This window comes from Emydura macquarii, unplaced genomic scaffold, assembly GCF_026122565.2.
Source record: "Emydura macquarii macquarii isolate MOO-44397 ecotype Brisbane River unplaced genomic scaffold, CSIRO-AGI_Emac_v2 contig_212, whole genome shotgun sequence".
NCBI classification, from domain to species: domain Eukaryota; kingdom Metazoa; phylum Chordata; order Testudines; family Chelidae; genus Emydura; species Emydura macquarii.
The window spans coordinates 4,045,541-4,058,945 of record NW_027130349.1 but is presented as its reverse complement, the minus strand read 5'-3'; the positions used below and the strand labels follow the sequence as shown (position 1 = coordinate 4,058,945).

General features: G+C 43.7%; 1 long non-coding RNA gene across 1 annotated transcript; it reads right to left on the bottom strand.

The window, feature by feature from the left end:
- Positions 1 to 646: 646 nt before the first annotated feature.
- On the bottom strand, positions 647 to 5,115 carry LOC137151540 (uncharacterized). Its single transcript, XR_010919297.1, has 3 exons — positions 5,006 to 5,115; positions 3,259 to 3,344; positions 647 to 1,080 (listed from the first exon to the last, which is right to left on the bottom strand). It is a non-coding gene; the product is annotated as an uncharacterized lncRNA (long non-coding RNA).
- Positions 5,116 to 13,405: the final 8,290 nt, after the last annotated feature.

Genomic DNA, 13,405 nt, shown 5'->3' with positions numbered 1-13,405 from the left:
CTGTGCTCTGATTGGCTGCTTTCCCGCAGCCTTTCTAGGCAGGTCTGGAGGATCCACCACCATTGCTCCTTCCCTGGGGAGGGGTGTGGTAGGACCACAAGTCCTCCAGCAGGGTGCCTCAAGGGCCTGCTACACCCCATCACACTAACCAGCTCCTTATTCTCTGCCTGCTTCAGCCCTGACCCTGGCAGCTGTTAAAGCTGTCTGGAGCATATTGTAACATGTACTGGTGCCTAAACTAGGGATTGCTGGAGCACCTAGTGCTCCAGTCATTTCCCTCTCCACCCCAATACATGCACATTTTACCTTTTATACTGGGGGTCTCTAGGGAGGGAGGTGTAAGAGCTGGTGAAGCAGACTCCACACCCATTGAAGAGTCCTCCATGCTGGGGGAATCCAGAGGTAGGGGTTTTCAACTAGCCTTTGCTTCCTCCCCAAGCTGAGGCAGATTCTCTGCTCTGCTCTGTTTTTTCATCTGAAGTTTCCTTATGAGAACATAATTCACTGCTTGAGTCATGTGCCTTCAAAAATGTCCTCACCATGGCTGGAACAACAGTGCCCCACTTCTACATTAAATTCCATTCTGTTCTACACTCAATTCTGGAAAGCATGTGACAGGAAATGGACTATGTGTGTGTGTGTGTGTGTGTCAGATACACTGATGTAGGTTTGGATGGTCTCAAGCATCTCCCAGTGTTCAATAAATTGAAGTTGCAATCAAATAAAATGGATAATTAACAATCCCCCACACAAAACTGCTACTCTTTCTTCACTGCCCTGAGAAAGATTTTGTCCAGTCTATTGGACAACAAGGTAACTTCACTAAAAGGATATGATGGGCCTTTCATATGCTCCTTCCTTAGCCCATACAGTTCAGAAGACCACCAAGAGTTAAAGTAATAATAAGAAAGTTCAAGGGCTTCTGGGTGGTTCAGGGAATCAATACACTAGAGAATGTTTTACGTAGAGGTTTCCAGATCAAATACAGCCCTTCTTAGTAGTGATCAAGGGCCTGATCCCAAGAGGTACAGAACACAATGGAGATTCAGTGCTGACAAGAAGGGCCACATTGGATCTTCCCTGCAAATGGAAATTCTCTAGTTATTATCCAAACAGGTGCATCACAGGCATCAAGCACTGCAAATTCCATACAATTCATCCAATGTTTTGTTAACAGGATTTATAGGGGAGTTAGTGACAGTTATGCTAGTGGTTTGTGAGATGTGGTCATCCGTCCAGCAGGAAAGAACCATCACCAACTCATTTCACGTAGGCTTAAAAAAAAAAAAAAAAAAAAAAAAAAGACAGCAGCCTGTTGGTGCCTAATCTTGAAAGGTGCTGAACACCCAGAGAGAGAGTCAGAATTCTTTCTCACTAGGTACCTAACCCTCATCCTATGTTTTGCCATTGACTTTAGTGGCAGCAAGATCAGGCACCAGAACAGGATGCTTGAAAGAAAATGCAGAAGTACATGGTTGAAAGTAATGGAGGGAAGCAGTCACACTTAAAATATAGGGGTACATTTTGTGCAGAGTTTCATAGCGGATCTCATTTATCTGAACCAGTTCATCCATTTCCAGTTTTTACCTTTGGTTACATAACACTATCTTGTATCCCACAGCACACCCTCAACCCTGGATTGCAAGGGGGTGTGCAGGAACTGCCCACTCTTTACAGGATCCCAGGTGCTAGCATTATATGGGGATTTGCCTCATGCCACTATCCCTCAGTTAGGGATGGAGATCTTCACTTCTGGATGATACTAAAGTTTTAGTGGGAGCTACAAGCATTCAGCACCTCTCCAAATCGCTGCTACGGGCTTAAGTGGGAGTTGAACTGGCAGATTATAGGTGAAATATTCTATAGGTATGTCTACACTGCATCTTAAAGCAAGCCTCACAGACTTATGCTAGCACAGCTCTTGCTAGCGGGCTAACGATAGCTGCATAGACAGTGCGTTGACAATGTGATTGGCTGGAGCTCAGACTCTCAAGCCTCTCCCTTCAGACTTGAGAGCCTGAGCTGCAGCCCAAGCCAGAATGTTTACACAGCTATTTGTAGTGTGCTAGCACAGGTCTGTTGACCTGGGCTCGCTCCCAGACACAGTGTAGACATAACTCCACGATCTATTAATGTATTTTAGGGTATCTACAACTCTGGTGTCCCCTGTTATCACTTCATCTTTCTGAGAAAGATGGACAGGCACACACACACTATATATGGTCTGAACATGTATATAAAATATAAATAGCTGGTTTTAATTAAAGCAAATCCAAAATAAAGCATACACCAGCAGAAAACTTGTGCATGTTGTACACTTGATCAGACATGGCTGGGCAATAATATAAAAGGAAAATCTACATTTCTACTCTCTCAGCTGGGGATTTGATTGAAAATCATATTAGCAATATAAATAGCATAAAGCATTCTACTTTATTAATACTATATCAGGTATCACATGTTCATTGCAAAAGATAAAAGAATAATGCATGCCTTCATTCTGACATTGACACAGGTATTAAACAACAAGTCCTGCTCTGCACTTTCTTCTTTGTTACAGAGTGGTAAGGAAGGGCCGGGGGAGGGGAGGGATCTGTGATGGTTGTTTGGTGGTGGTGACACTGGCCCATTGTATATGGCGACAACATAAAGTTGGCATGGAAAACCAAAATAATATCTGAACAATGGGCCAAATCCAGATCCTCAGTCATTGTCTGAATGCTGTGGAATTGCCAAATTCTGTTGCATAGCTGGGAAGAGGGAGGCATGATGTGAGGGCCCTGGGCAAGTGATTTGTGGAGCATGACTGTGGTGCACACCCGAGGGATGGCAGGAGTGCTGATTTGTGCCCTGGATCAAAGACTATCAGGGGCTTGTTCACCCCCTTGAACATTTTAGGGTATCCCTCAGGATTCTCCTGACTTACATCCCTGATGCCAGGGGCCTTGTAGCAGCCATGGAATAGCTGAAACATATGAACTCCATAGCCTGATGATCCCTTTACTATCACTTTACTTCAGTGTAGCTGACACAAAGCAGCCAAACCATAGGAGTAATTTCCCTCCGCAGGAGGGGAGGGAGAATTGTATGTGTGTGTGTAAATGAATAGGGACAAGTGCTGCATCTTTTATGGGAATTTAGGTTTCCTCTGAATGTGAAACCCAGTAGTTGCCCTTGAGAGGATAAAAATAGAGCCACCCACTTTACAAAACACTGAAGTAAAGCTCCTACAGCGGCTTTGATGTGGCTGACTCTTACCTTTTTAAGCATTTTGGTCTTGTCATTGCTGCCTGATGGCAAGCCAGTTTGAGAGGCTGCTGTTCATTCATGTTGGACAATCCCTACTAGAAAAGGAAGATTATATTAAACTGCTCTACTAGTGGATCATAGTATATAGGTTACCTGGCACAATCCTAAACTAAAGCAGCAGGGTTGGGGAGACAGAGCAGTCTAGTGACTAGGGCGTTCAACTGGGAATCAGGAGTGGGTTCTACGCCTGGCATGGCCAAGGTCAATGGCAAAGTCATTTCCTCTTTGCTTTCCCTCACACTCTATCTATTTAGATTGTAAACTCTTTGAGGGAGGGGCTCTCTTTTATTAGATGTTTATATAGCATCCAGTACAATAAGGTACTGATCTTGATGGGGTCTCTAGGTGCTACTGCAACACCAGTAAGGATAGCAAGTTCTATTTATTTACAACAACAAAAAGTTTTTGATTGCACCTGTCATTTTGGCTGACAAACTGGACTGTGGTACATCACATTGGATTTGTCGATCAAGTTGCATTACACGACAACATGATTTGTAGTGACTGGTGCAATCTGATGTGATGCAACATGAAGTGTTGCAGTAAAATGCACAATCAGACCCACCTTGGGGTAAAACCTAAAGCACTTTTATAATACTCAGCTGCCAGATAGTTGACCCAGACAATTACAAATTTGTCCCCAGCATCTGGATAACCTCAATCACTATAGGAAGTCTTCCTAATTTGTAAATACAGTAGCTATTAGTGGCATCACAAAATAAGTCACCACATAGATTTGGGAAGTCTGTAACTGGCTACAATAATTTGGGATTTGTAGTGACTTTATTAATTTGCAGTATTAATAGTTTATAGAGGCACTGGTAGTAACCTCTATGTGTGTATTGCCTAACGTACTAGGATACATTTTCCCCCATCTGTTATTTTGAAGAACTCCAGTGCCCTGGCAGTTTTTTTGAAAGCCTTGACATTTAGCAGTTAGATAAGATGCCTTTTGCAGACCCTGTGATTTGGCCAAGTTATAAACTGTTCAAAGTCAGCATTTGCAATCTGTGTCAGGCTCAAGAGAACCTGCTAGAACCTGGCTGCTAAAAATCTCAGGACATTCCATTTGTACTGAGCATGTTCTGTCCCTACGGAACCTCTTCAGGGACCCCATCACACTGAGCTCATGCCTCATTATTCTGAGGCGGGCTTGCAGGACCACACATGCACTTCCATTCCTCCCAGGCAATATCTCCCCTGCAAAAACCCAAACATCCGACAGCCCTATAGCTGGAGAGTTAGAAGGGGAAAGGAAGCCGCTTCCCTTAAAACATGCCCCCACCTGTTGCAGCTCATCACCATTTGATAGCTGCATTACCAGATCACTTTGGGTATGTCTATGTTACAGGGTATGTCTGTTATGGGGTCTATGTGCCTCCTGGTGGTCACCTCTGCGGATTACCACCTCTCAGGTCTAATGCCCCTTCCTTCAGTCACTTCCCCTGTTGTCTTGGTCTCTCTCTCTGGACACAGAGTACTCCCTCCCTGTGGCCAGGTCACTAGAGTTCTCTCTTTCCAAGCTAGCAAAGTCCCCCTAGACAATCTGTTTCAAGCAGTCTATAAGTCCGCTGCCTAAACTGTGCCACTTCCCCAGGGGCTTGTAAGGGAACCCAAGCCCACCAACTTCTCTGGGTTCCTGCCCAGGGATCCTACAACCAGCAATCCAGGGCTGCACTATCCTAAATTTTCTTACTGTTTCCATGGGTTGCTTCTGACTTTGCCTCTATCAGGCTTCTTCTGCCACCTCCTCCTCTGGGTGTGCTCTTCCCTAGTGGCCTCTCTTCTCCCCCTCTAGTTTCCTTCTCCCCCTCTCTCCCCTCCCCCTTCCAGAGAGGAGCTACAGCCCCCTTCTTATGAGCTACTTCCTGGATTTATAGCAGCTTAGCCTGTCCAGGTGGACTTCATTACCAGTTAAAGCCTGTAAGCCCTGACTCTCCTCCAGCTGCAGCCTGTCACAGGGTTAATTGGCCCCCCTCTCTCCTCAGGCCTTGCAGGGGGTAGGCACCCCGGCACAGTCTATAACACAGCTGGGACTAGGAGCCTGGGCAGACTGACACTAGCGCTGCTTCAGTTAGTGTGGTAAAAATTGCAATAGGGATATTGTAGCATGGCCAGCTGCTTGAGCTAGTCCCCCAGCTCTGGAGCCAGAAGGTTGGGCAGGCTTTTCTCAGGGACTCACCACCCATAGCACAACATCCACACTGCTATATTTAGTGTGCTAACTCAAGCAAGAGTGCGTGTTTGTCTACCTGGGCTCAGAAGCATACTCCCAGGTACATTGTAGAGATGCTCTTTCAGTCTGCCTCTTGAGCTGCCACAGACCCTCCTGTGTGACACTCAGGGGGCAGCACTTGGAGATAAGAAGGAGAGAGAGCATGCACCTGAGGAAAGGAGTGGTTAAGGAAAGCCTGTGCTAATGGGGGAAGAGCAGAGGAGGGGAGCTTGAATGTATAGAGGGACCTTTTTATAGGGGAGCCTCTGTGACAAGGCTGTTGCAGAATGAGATGCGGGGGGATCCTGCATGTGTGAGTAGATTCTGGGGAAGCTGTGTGTATCCGTGCATTTGTTGGAGTTTTTGAGAGAGCCTTTGGGGGTGGGAAGCAATAGAGTAGGACAGGAGAACATTTGTTATAGTGCCCCGAGGCCCCAATGAGGACCGAGGTCCCATTGTGATAAATAATGGGGGGGGGGGGGGTGTTAAAAAAATGCACTCCTCTAAAGAAAGACTATCTCATCATTATGGCTGGTTGAAAGATTTCAGATTCCAAAGTTATATGACCAAGAAATTTGTGGTTTTGTTTTTGCAAAATAAATGTCCCCATTTATCATAATGCATACACTCAAGGGGCTCAAGTTAAGATTGCACAGGCATCCCTAATTCTACTAGTTCCTACCCTTTGAGTGCTTAACTCTCCGCCCTTAATGTATAATTTTTTAATGTAATATAAATATACATTACATGTGATGAGGATAGTCATGATCTGTTGCAGTCTAACTTGACTCATCTGCGCACTGTCCACTGATTCATTTCACCCTGGACTACATAACTTTCAAAAAAAAACCTTTTAAAAAAAAAAGTCAACCTCCCCCCAAAATGTCTGTGTCTTGCTCTTTCTTTATGTATGTAACAGCCAGTAGCAACAGCTTCTGAGAACAAGGGGGAGTAAGATACTTCATGAAGAGGAAAGAATAGTTTCTGAATTGGAGCATATGCTAGTTCCTCAACTATTATTGTTTAATATTCATATTGTAGTTTTGAGAGGCTCAATTCAGGATCAGGGCTCACTGGTTCTAGGAACTGCACAGAAACACACAGACATAGCCCCTACCCCAAGGAGCATATAATCTAAAATGAAAAAGATAAAAGTCACCAGACTGAAGGGGGGAAAATGCAGGAAAGCAGCCATTTTAAGGTTAAAGATGCTTGTCTTTTCCAAATGTAAATGGCCAGCTATCCAAAAAGCATGCTGGGAAACATTTATATAACCGTGATCACACAGTGGGGCAGTGCAATAGTAACTAGCTATTGATAAAGAAAGAAATTCTTGCTGGTTTTGAGGCAAGACTTCCTATGCTTACCAGGTTGGAGCCTGGTCCCAGATCTACAAAGGGACTTAGGTTCACAAAGCCCAGATCTAGGCATCACTGCAATCTATAAAACCCCTTCTCAGCTGCTGTCTAACCCTACAGGGGCCTAGACTCACTCACTGCCTAAATTTATGCTGTAAAAGTCTCCAGAGTGCCTTAGGTTCTGTCTCTCAGCATGCTCTGAGGATTGCTGTCTCCTTCTAGGCATCCAGACATCGATCTCCCACCTTAAACCAGGTGAAGGCAGGTATTCCTCTGCTTATCTCACCTGCAGGGCCCAATCTGGTAGAGCACAGGCTCAGAGCATGCCTAGCCCCACATAAAACACCTGGGAGGTGGGGCAGAAGGAGAAAACAGTTTCCCTTAGAACTGTTAGCCTAGCGGCTAGGGAACTCATCAGGAATGTGGGAGACCATAACTCAATTCCCCCTGCCACCTAATGAGAACAGGCTTCCCACCTTTCAGGTGAGTGCCCCAACCACTGAACTATTGGACATTCCATCTCTCCTGTAGAACCTGTTCCATTTGCATAAATACTTACATAATTTAATATTAATTGGGCCAGAGAAGGGGTGAGTGACTGTTATCCAAGGGGTGGGGCAGTCACCTGAGAGGTAGGAATCCCTCTTCAGATCCCTTCTTCTCATCAGGCAGGGGGAAACTGAGCTGGGGTCCCCTATATTCTGAGTGAGTTCCCTAACAGCTAAGCTAAAGGTTATAAGGGTGTCTTTTTTGTCTCCCCCTGCCTGTCCCCCTCCCCTGGCCATTTTGTGTGGTGTTCATCGATTCCAAGGCTAGAAAGAACCATTGTCTAACCTCCTGCATAGTACAGGCCATAGAACTTCCCCAAAAGAATTCCTAAAGCAGACCTTTTAGAAATACATCCAATGTTGATTTTAAAATGATCAGGGATGGAGAAGCCACCATGGCCCTTGGTACATTGTTCCAGTGGTTAATTACTCTCACTGTTAAAAATGTACACCTTATTTCCAGTCTGAATTTGTCTAGCTTCATTTTCAGTCCATGGGCTCATGGTATACTTCTCTCTGCCAGCTTGAGGAGCCCTTTGTTAAATATTTATGAGGTAAGGCATGTGCTACTGCTGTTCTTGCAAGAAATGGCTTAGGTGCCTGAATTCAGGAGAGGATTCACAACTGTGGATCCCAAGTAGAGCCAGTCACCTCCCTCCCAAATTTAGGACCCTAATTCACTGAGGGGGTGGGGCTTAGGACGTACTGCCCTCTTCAGTGTCTTCCATTGGTTAGCTTAGGCAGCTTACTGCTTAGTGGGCTGGCTCTCATGATTCCCATTATCAATCACCTATCTTTCCCCAAACATTATATAGGGAGCCTCTGTGCCTAATCCAGAGTTTGTGGATTCCACTGGGTGGGTAGGTGCCTAAAAGTTAGGCCTTGGAACACCTAAGCCCCTTTGTGGAACTGGGCCCTGGTGTAATGGGGTTTTTCGGTGGTTTTTTTAGTAATATGTTTCACCGGAAACTGCTGAGTTATCACGGAGAGTGTGATAATGTTACCAGCAGCCAAAGGCTGAGGTTACTGATGACCTCTCCTCATAGCTTAGGCAAAGGGATACTTCTCTTTTGGTAACCTGTTTGGTCTTTCTGTTGCCTTCAACACACTTATTTGTTCATAGCCTCTTTTTTCTCTTCTGACTTTCATGACTGTTTTCCCTCATTCCCTTCCTACCTTATTCAACTGCACCATCAAGAATTTATTCAGTCATTCTTCCTCCTAACATCTCCTCTGTTTGTTGGCATTCTTTATAAAAATTCTTCTCAAGACTTTAGAATTAGCTCAAAGATAGGTTTCTTTCCTCAGCTGGCTTAGTTGGTAGCTTACTGAAGGAGAGGAAGGTTGTTTTGGTGGACATGGCATAGAACTAGCAGTAAGGAGACCTAGGTTCTATCTTGGCTTTGCCACATTCTTCCTAAGTGATTTGGGGGCAAATCACTTAATCACTTTGTGGTGTGTCACCCTGTGTGATGGAGAAATCAGTGGAAAGCCATAGGGGAAGGAAAACTCCATGAGTTTCACAGAGTTTTCCTCAAATCATGTCACAGGGATTAAGATCTGGGGATCCCCTGCTGCAGAAAGAGTAGTGGGGGGTTGTGTCTAGAATTCAGATTCCTTGAAATCTATTGGATCCATTAGAGGCACAGGGTCAGCCATGCAGAAAGCTTGTGCTTCAGCTCTGGGCTCCCCTATTCCGCCTCCTCTTCTGAATCAGGGGCAGAGTAGCTCCAAAGGAGATGGACTGCTAGGGTCTCCACCTAAACATTCCCTGGAAGCCCTGTGAATTACACAAATGAAAGGGAGTGGTGGTGGTGTGTGGGGAAGGAGGGTTAGTTGAACAATTGTCAGTGCAGCCTCAGACTGGATCTGCTTTTTGGCAAGTTTCCTGTAGGGTTTGAGGGGGATGACAGAATCCTCCACCCCAGGCTCACCTTTAGCATCATATTGATTTTCTGTCCACTCCCCATATTATTTCTTGAACCATTGAGGGCTCCGACAGGTTGGAGGATGTAGAGGAAAAAAACAAAGCTACTTAAATGCTGACCTTCCCTCTCTTGTGGAAGGCAGTTGCTACCTATGGTTCCTTTGAAGGATGATCTCTGTATTGCTACCCATTGTGTCTCAGGCCTTGTCTACATTACAAAATTAAATTGAATTGAGTTAGGTTGACATACAGTAACCACAGTAATTACTGCGGTTTTCCATGTCCACACTACACCCCTTCTGTCAGCAGTGCGCGTCCTCACCAGGAGTGTGCCCATTGGTTTAACTGACAGTGTGAGGAACTGTGGGGCACTGACATCTCTGGCAGGCAGGGCTCTAGCTCCATCTGTCAAAGGCAGCAACAGTTGATGTGAGCAGTGCAGTGTCTATATGGATCCTTAGTTGATCAAACTACATCGGCCTAAGCGCTATGCCTCTCATAGAGGTGGGATTAGTAGGATGGTGTAGTTGGTGACACCTTGGCGGCAGCAGCAAGGATTGTAGTGTAGATGTTTACAGAATTAGGTCGACATAAGCTATGTTACGTCAAACTATCTCTGTAGTAGACTGGTCCTCAGTATTTCCATCTGAGAAATGGGAGACAATATTTACCTTCTTTGCATGGCTGTTAGTGAATCACCTTAGTATCCTCAAGTGGAAAGTGCTAAAGATTTATTATTATTTCTGTGATGAAGAAGCTGGCTGTCAGGGATGAATAAATAAACTGAATTAAATGAAAAATGTATCAAATCCTTTATGAGGATCAAAAATATAGATAACCTTTCCCTCCCTGTGGTTTTTGTTGCTGGATTTCTTGCTTGTTTGTTTTCTTCTCCATTTTTTCATGCCTCTGCACTTGCTTACTTCAGCCTAGTCCAGGAGACAAAGTCCTGAAGTAAAATGGATGATAAAAACTATTCTGGTGGTACTTCTAACCTACTCAGGAACAGAAATTACCATAAGTAAACCTTCCATGACAATTCCATAGACTCAAGAATTTCTGATCCTTTGAGATGGTGTCCATATTGTGGGTGTGCATCCAAACCATACTTAAACATTTTGTTGTTTGCTCATCACTAGTGGCTGTCTCTTGGTATCTATGGAAAGTTTTCTGTCCCAAAAGGCTTTATTTAGCTAAGTGTTGTAGGGAGAAGTCCCCTGACAGAGGGAAAATAGAAGGGGGAAAAAAGGGATATTTAAAAATAATAGTTTAAAGGGGAACATCTAAGGTTGGTGTTTTTTTCTGGTTACAGCCAAATCTCATTGGGCAGCAACATCAGGACTAATGGCATATTTTTGTTATTGCATCTATTTGTATTATGCTAGCCCCTAAGAGCCCCAGGTATAGATCAGGGCTATTGTGCTGGGCCCTGGTCAAACACATAACAAAGAGATGATCCTGGCCCCAAAGAACTTACAGTTTAAGTAAGGGTCAAATCCTGCAGTTCTGACCCAAAACCATGTCATTCTCATTGATTCCAAGGGGAGTTCCATGCACACATCTTAGAAGACAATCTGGCCCTCCCTCCTAACTCAGGCAAAACTCCCTTTGAATTCATTGATCATTAATGCAGCAGTGGAATCAGAGTTTGCACCTTGATGTCAGTTTAACACAGACAAAGAAATATTGAAGTGAAACCTAGGCAAAGGCTGTAATATGGGAGTATTAGGCCAGTATAAAGACACATTCTCAGATTCCATTAGAGTTAATCAATATTATACTTAATATTAAAATGCATAAAAAATAAGGGAGGCATTTCCCTTGCTACAGATGACAAATATAAGTACTCTTGTACCCTGCAGTATGGCTGTACAAGAGGGGCTACCAGCAGAGTGGCTGCACAGCGGAGCTTCTGGGTGTCATGAAAAGGTCTCCATGCTGTCCCCATTTACTCAAGAATAGAGACTCGTGATGGAATGAGACAGTGTGTGCCAGAGAAGGGTCCACTGACTTCAAGATTGCCCAGAACCCTAACACCTTGTGTATGTGGTGCTGAGATTCTGTATTGACTGGAATGGCAGCTGCGGGGGGACTAAAATTCAGCCTTGCGTCTTGAACCTAAGTTGATGGCTAACGCCCATGAACTTCCCCTGCATTAAATCCTGGGCACTTTGCCTTTATGTGGATTAAATGAATTCACATTCGCCCTAAATCAGCAGAAAGGAAAGAGCGGACCTGGGGTTATCAGCATCAGTTGCACAAGCTGGAGAAAAGAAGTTTTAGCCAGACAATGAAGCCCTATAAATTGTTCATTTTAATTAATATTGAATTAAAGAATTACCTAAAATAAATTAATTTAAAGATGCCACTGCAATTAATATGCTCTTGCTTTATGTAATGAATACAGGAGTACACAGTGACTATATATACACAGCGCCCTTGGTGTCCTTATAGCATGATGGATCAGAAATGGGATTTTCTTTTCTTTGCTGTAGCCAATCAAAAAAATAAAGTGTGGTCATAAAGTACAAACTTTACAGTATTGTAGTTCAGTTGGACTGTTTTTACCTGGGTGGGAAAATGTTTTGGTAGTAAGCTATGTTATGAATGGTGAATTTCTACAATTTTACGATGTAGCTAAATAAATAATCATCAGTCATGCAATAATCTGATTGCTTGACAGTCTTGCATGTGTTCTAATGTAAAACAAAGCAGGATATTGTGTGGTAATCTAGTGTAGGTTTTTCTATAGTGCCCGTTACCGTACTGTCTGAGCACTTGGATAATATGGGACCTGATTCTGCAATCCTTACTCAATGACTTGAAGTAAATGGGACTGTGTAAAAAAAAAAAAAAAAAAAAGTAATGCGTAACATGAGCAAGGGCTGAACAATCAGGCCCACAGTAAGTAACCAACAGTAATGCCATTGAAACAATGGTAATTTCATGGCTAGGTATGTTAAAGCTGTGAAGTTAGAACCTGGGGTGCAGCAAAGTTGTCAGTTGTTGTATGCACATGTGTAGATAGCCATGTGCAACATGTAGCATACATCAGCAGTGATCACAAACTGTGCTTCTAGCAGGGCTTTCGATGACCTTTCCAGAAGGAAAGGGAGAGTCAGTCTCACCTCACTTTCACAGGATTGATATTAAAGTCAATACAACAGTGGTGTCAGCTCTGATTCCTCACCTTGCTCCTCCCCAAACGTCCAATGGGGTCAATTTTTTTCTAGTGTGTCTTAAAACAAAAATATTTTGAAATACCTGAAATAGCGAAACTGAAGAGCAGTACGTATTTTCCTCAGTTTAATTAGGATGTTTACAACATAGTTAAACGTCATAATTATGTCATTAACATTGCAAATACTACACACATTTACACTAATTGCATCATTAAGCCAATTACCCTTTAATTATTTAAATAACTGACAATGAAAATTACATCGGAAGGGCCTAAAACAAATGAGACGAACAACAAAGAAAATCACAATAAAGGATTAAGAGCCCGATTTTCCCCTCAGACCTGTATAAATCAGAAATAACTCCACGGAAGCCAATGGAGCTCCACTTGTTTAAAACCATATATGAGAGGGAAAATAAGGCTAAGAATCTTCACGTCTAGACACAGTAATGCACAGTGGAGCTATACTCAGATGATGCCATACTGTGCCTATGCACTGAAGAGTAAATTCTTACGGGGTCATTCTTCTTTGGATAAGCACGCTCAGCCCCCATGAATAGCTCCCTACAATTATAGTACTGTTGTCAACCTGAGTCACATACATAGAGCATCAAGTGTACAATAGACCTGAGAATTTCCTGTTTGATTTGGGATTAACTAGTTATCACAGAGCCAAAATTCAAAACTAGATGCCTAAATTGCAAATGGACATATGTTCATTTTGGAGGGCTTGTGAGGCAGGGCCGGCCCTAGACCAAATAGTGTGCCAGGTGAGAAGCATTTTCGGCACCCTTCCCCCCATTAATTTGTTAAACTTTTGAATACCTTATTTTTTATTGCACGTGTAGCCCATTTCACAACTTTGAT